Here is a 6,462-nt window from a genome sequence, read left to right on the forward strand (position 1 = left end):
CAATGTGTAAGTATGCACTATCCATCTGGTCACATGGGGACTTTATCATCATCTCCGTTGCTGGTGTAGTGGTTATAGCATTGGATTGATGACTCAAAAGATGATGGTTCAAACCCACTCTCGTCTTTAAAGGCAGCAGCTAAACAATCATTTGGGATTTTGAACGTGTGGTAAATGTAAAAGACTATTGCTTTTTCATAGAAAACGATGTATTCCTTATTTAATGATCCGTTATTGGGAAAATAAAAACAAATTATATTAATTTATTCATCTTTGATAATAGTCATTTATTGGGAATATAACAAAAAAATTTAACAGCCACCTTGTCGCAACAAAGTAATAATATAATATTATACCAATATGTGGGTTATCGATTGAAGAATATTGTCGGAAAAAAATATTTTACCAATAAAGACATGCTAGCTGGGTTGAGTCACTAATCAAATGCTATAACCACTACACCAGCAACAGAGATGATAATAAAGTCCCGATGTGACCAGATGGATAGTGCATACTTACACATTGTCATGGTTATAGCCCAGCGTGAGCAAAATCAATTTAATTACATCAGTGTATGAATTTATGATTATTGAGACTATTTGTTTCATAAGTCATTTGTTTGCTGAAAGTGGGTTTGAACCAACCTCCATAGAATTACCTATATGGATATATAATAATAGCAGTTTTAACATTTCATCTACTTAACGTTTAAGATAAATTATATCACGTTAGCGTGAAGGTAGAGTTTTATATTCGAAGTACGTAAGTTAGTTGTTCGAGACTTGTGCAAGATTTGGATTTTAAGACAATTGGATTGTTCATTTAAGCAATTGCATGCAGAACTAACGAATTGAATACGATATAAAACATTTAGGATTTTGAACGCATGTTAAATGTAAAAGACTATAGCTTTTTCATAAAAAAAGGATTTATTACTCTTTTAATGGTCCGTTATTGGGAAAATAACAAAAAGTAATATTGATTTATTCATCTTTCATAATAGTCATTCATTGGGAAAACAACAAAACCATTTAACAGCCACCTTGACGCAGCAAAGTAATAATCTAATATTATACCAATATGTGGGTTATCGACCGAAGAATATTCTCGGAAAACAATATTTTACCATTATGGGACTAGACTTATCCCTTTTTTGGCCGTAGGGACATCCTTGGCGAGATCCTCTGGATCTGTCTATTGCCTGTCGGGACAAACCCCTATAGGGAATCACCTCTTAACCCTTGTTTACGTGGCTTCTATAAGTTAAAAACTTTTAGTGCTTCAAGTCGAAAAACATTTGTAATATCGCTGTTGGTGCAGTGGTTATAGCATTGGATTGGTGACTCAAGGTGTGATGGTTCAAACCCTCTTAAAACCAAAAACAAGAACTTGTCTAATAATAAGTTGAAGATGAATAAATATTCCACGCTGGACTAAATAACCATATACAAAACAACCAGATTCAAATTTCCGTCAAAATTTTAAAAGTAGTAAGTTATTTCACCAATAAAAGTTAAATAAGTAAAACAAGTTGAAAAAATATTGTGAGTCAACAAATTTGGGTGCAAAAATATATTGGAAAAATATTTAAAAAAATTATTTTACCAACATCTCAATTGTAGGAATATAATATTTTAGCAATATTTGGGAAATATACTCTGCTAGCTGGGCGACTGCGTTGACGATGATGTAGATTTTTGATCTATTGATGATCAGATGCTATCAAAATGCTATAACCACTACACCAACAGCGATATTACAAATGTGTTTCGACTTGAAGCAATAAAAGTTTTTAACTTATAGAAGCCACGTAAACAAGGGTTAAGAGGTGATTCCCTATAGGGGTTTGTCCCGACAGGCAATAGACAGATCCAGAGGATCTCGCCAAGGATGTCCCTACGGCCAAAAAAGGGATAAGTCTAGTCCCATAATGGTAAAATATTGTTTTCCGAGAATATTCTTCGGTCGATAACCCACATATTGGTATAATATTAGATTATTACTTTGCTGCGTCAAGGTGGCTGTTAAATGGTTTTGTTGTTTTCCCAATGAATGACTATTATGAAAGATGAATAAATCAATATTACTTTTTGTTATTTTCCCAATAACGGACCATTAAAAGAGTAATAAATCCTTTTTTTATGAAAAAGCTATAGTCTTTTACATTTAACATGCGTTCAAAATCCTAAATGTTTTATATCGTATTCAATTCGTTAGTTTTGCATACAATTGTATAAAAGAACAATCCAATTGTCTTAAAATCCAAATCTTGCACAAGTCTCGAACAACTAACTTACGTACTTCAAAATTAAAACTCTACCTTCACGCTAACGTGATATAATTTATCTTAAACGTTAAGGAGATGAAATGTTAAAACTGCTATTAATATATATCTATATAGGTAATTCTATGGAGGTTGGTTCAAACCCACTTTCAGCAAACAAATGACTTATGAAACAAATAGTCTCAATAATCATAAATTCCTACACTAATGTAATTAAATCGATTTTGTACACGCTGGGCTATAATCATGACAATGTGTAAGTATGCACTATCTATCTGGTCACATCGGGACTTTATTATCTTCTCCGTTGCTGGTGTAGTCGTTATAGCATTGGATTGATGACTCAAAAGATGATGGATCAAACCCACTCTCGGCTAAAAAGGCAGCAGCTAACCAATCATTTGGGATTTTGAACGTGTGATAAATGTAAAAGAGTATAGCTTTTTCATAGAAAACGATGTATTCCCGATATTGGGAAAATAAAAAAAAATAATATTAATTTATTCATCTTTGATAATAGTCATTTATTGGGAAAATAACAAAAAAATTTAACAGCCACCTTGTCGCAACAAAGTAATAATATAATATTATACCAATATGTGGGTTATTGATTGAAGAATATTGTCGGAAAAAAATATTTTACCAATAAAGACATGCTAGCTGGGCCATTGCGTAAGCGGAAAACCGCCTTTCTTCAGGGCGTCGGTTAGACGATGAGCTGTTTCGATTGCTTCCGACGTGGTAGGGAAGGAGACGAGCCAATTGTCCATGTAGAAATGGCGTGTAATTTGCGGCAGCAAATTTTCGGGGTCATCGCTGTCCTTCGCGGCTTGTTGAAGCGCGTGAGAGCAGACTGCTGGGGACGAAACTGCGCCGAACAGGTGAACATCCATTTGATAAACGTCTGGTGGAAGATTAGAGCCTGGCTCGCGCCACAAGAAGCGGAATGACGGCCCGTCAGCTGGCGCCACCAGCACCTGATGAAATATCTTTTCTACGTCTGCCACCGCGGGATATTCATATTGCCGGAATCGCAATAAGATGCCGATGAGGCTGGTGAGTAGATCCGGGCCTTTCAGGAGCACATCATCATTGAGGCAGACTCCGTGACACTTGGCGGACAGGTCGAACACCACTCGTCATTTTCCCGGTTTATTCGGGTTGAAAACGGGATGATGAGGGTTGTACCATGTTCGCCCGGGCGGGCCTTCGTCGATCTCCTTCCGCGTCAGCTTACGGGCGTGTTTGTACTCGACGTAAGTGTTGATCACGTTTTTGTAGATATCGGCCAGACCTTCGATTTTGGCAAACTTCGATTCGAGGTTGAAAAGGCGTCTCTGGACGACGAAGAAGTTATTTGGGAGGTTCGGTTCGTCCGTCTTCCATAAAAGCCCAGATTGATACCGGACGCCATTATGTTGAGTCGTACTCTTCAAAATATTCCACGCCCGCTCCTCTTCTTTGCTGATAGGCTGGACGATGTCAGGCTTTGTACCGAAGGTGTCCGCGTCGATGAATTGTTCCAACTGGAGATCGCACCTGTCTTCGAGCGAGCTCACATGGAATGAGCTGACCTCAGCTTCGCCTCCGGTCCCTGTTGGTCCGCCGATACACCACCCAAAGTCCGTTAAATAGGCGCGTGGAGCTCGCTGGTGGAAGGGATCTTTACGGGTTTCAAAAATATCGATGGCCGCCGGATGGTCGTGGCCAATCAATATCGCGATTTCTTCCTCCAGGGCGGAATGAATTGGGACGTGTGCCAGGTGAGGCCACTTCTCGGTGAGGGCTGCTAGGTCGATGGATCGCTTGTTGAGCCGAAACGTTTCTCTCACTTGAGCGTCGACGATATTGAAGGTGTAGCGCCGATCCAGTGAAATAATGTCGAAATTCACGATCAACGTGTCGACTGGTTTGCCTCTTCCGTCGACTGTATTAGTGACCACACGTTCAAGGCGGCCCTTCAGTCCAAAACGGTCGGAAATTTCCTTTTTGACGATGGAAATTTCAATTCCATTATCCAGAAGAGCGTACAGCTTGATCTCCTTCCCGTTGGCTCTCAGAATAATAGGCACCATCGGCAGCATGGTACGTTTTCCAGCGTATGCTCTGCTCGCAGTGGAGATTGAGCCCGAAAATGTAGCTGGCGGTGGTCTCGGCTCTTTCGCGAAAATCCTTGGAGCGCCGTGAAGAAGAGGGTGGTGAACGCCATCACAATCAGGTTGAGTGCAGCGTTGCGTTTGGCTACATTTTCGTCCGATATGATCATGGCCAAGACAGCGGAAACATATGCTTTTTCCTTGGCGATGATCGCTCGTTTTTCAACCGTGAGTGATTTAAATTTCCGGCAATTTTTTAGGTGATGTTGATCAGTGCTGTTGCAACAAGGGCAGCGTCGTTGATTTGCCGGCTGCTGCGCGGGTCGATTTTCGGTTGTTGTGTTGAATACGTTGTGGCTGCTTTGATTACGGTGGCCACCTCTGTTGCTTTCCTTCGGCGCGTCGCCACGGGATCTGGATGATTCCATCGCTCCTGCTCTAATGGAATGTTCGGCCATTGCGACGTCGTTCAACCACTTGTCTAAATCTTCGACTGTCGAGAGCTGGGGCTGTTTGGCCCAGCTCTTTTCACCCCAGCGGCTTTTAAGTGCAGGTGGGAGCTTGGCGACCAGTTGCGCCAGCGTGGCGTGACTATGAAGCTCCATTCAATATCCGCCAAGGCGGAGTGTGGCCACGACGGTATGCAGATTCGCCGAGAATGCCCAAAGGGCGTTGAAGTCGTTGTCTTTGAATGGCTGCAGCTTGAGCAGTGAGGACGTGCAGGACTGAGAGACGAGCTGTGGGTTGCCGTAACGTTTGTGCAACTCGTGTAGCGCGTGATGGTAGAACCCGGGATTCAGCAGAGCGCCTCCGATGTTCTTCCTAATTTCGGGAGTCAAGGCGTCGTGTAAATGGGCGATGCGTTCAGCATCCGAGCTCACAGCGTCGTGCACGAATATCTTGAACATTTGGATGAACATCGGCCTGCTGCGTGGGTCCCCGTCAAAATTCGGCACTTTCATTCGTGGGGGCTTAACGCTGGATCTGGTTTTAGTCGCGAACGGTGTCCCGAGCGTGTGAATCCAATCGTCCGGGGTGTAAATTCCCGGCGCGCCATCGTGGCCATACGGATTCGGCGGCGGCTCTGGCGGCGCAGACGAGTTGGGCACAAAGGGCGGTGCGTACACATTGCTTGGGAAAGGAATCGACGAAGGCCGGTGGCTATACGTGGTCGACGTGATCGGCGGGCAGGTATTCGTTGAGGCCGGCCCGTATGATGAATCCGGAATAGACGTGCCAATACTTGTTCCGTGATTCAGGCCAGTAGAAAAATAAGTAGTTCCACCAACGCTGGATGGCATAGAGAACGTCACTGCTGTCGATGGGGACACACATCCGGATGATGATCCATGTCCAGTATGGAAAAAAGTCGTTCCAACGCTGGATGGCATCGAGAGCGACACGGCGGTCGATGGCGGTACGAATCCGGATGACGGCCCATGTCCAGGCGGATTTGTATGAGTGATTCGGCTTGACACAACTGTTGAAGTCGGTGGTTGTGGCGGTGGAACATTTACTCCACTAGTGGCTCGTCCTGCGTTTCTCCATGACGGCCAAGGCACCGAAAAAGACGTGCTCGGCGGGTATGAAGCGGGTGGTTGAACCGGAGGTTGACTGGGAGCTTAGCTGACATTGCTAGTAGGTTGCCTAGCTGCTGCAGAAACCGGTTGACTCGTTGTCGTCGGCGGCGTGACAAACCCATTCGGCGGAGGCGTGGCAAAACGAGTCGTTGGAGGTGAGACAAACCCAGTCGTTGCAGACGTGACGAAGCTAGCCGTCGGAGGCGTGACAAAATTACTCGTTGATGGAGGCGTAATGAACGTCGGATTTGTCACGCTGGTCGTTTGTCCGGTGCTGACGCTGCTGGGTACTGAAAGAGTCGGCACGGAAGAAGATCGTGTCATCGTTCTGCTGCTGGGAGTGAAAATTCTCGTGGCTAGGCCTCGCATCTGCGAAAAGATCCCTGGTTTTGGGGTTGAAGGCGGTGCTGTCGATATAGGCGGGACGGGTGTCGCGAATAATCGGGCCGGTGGTAGCAACTTCTGGGTCAACCCGATCGACAGAGTCGACAAGGCGGCGGGT

The sequence above is a fragment of the Daphnia pulicaria genome, chromosome 8, assembly GCF_021234035.1.
Source record: "Daphnia pulicaria isolate SC F1-1A chromosome 8, SC_F0-13Bv2, whole genome shotgun sequence".
In the NCBI taxonomy this organism is placed as follows: domain Eukaryota; kingdom Metazoa; phylum Arthropoda; class Branchiopoda; order Diplostraca; family Daphniidae; genus Daphnia; species Daphnia pulicaria.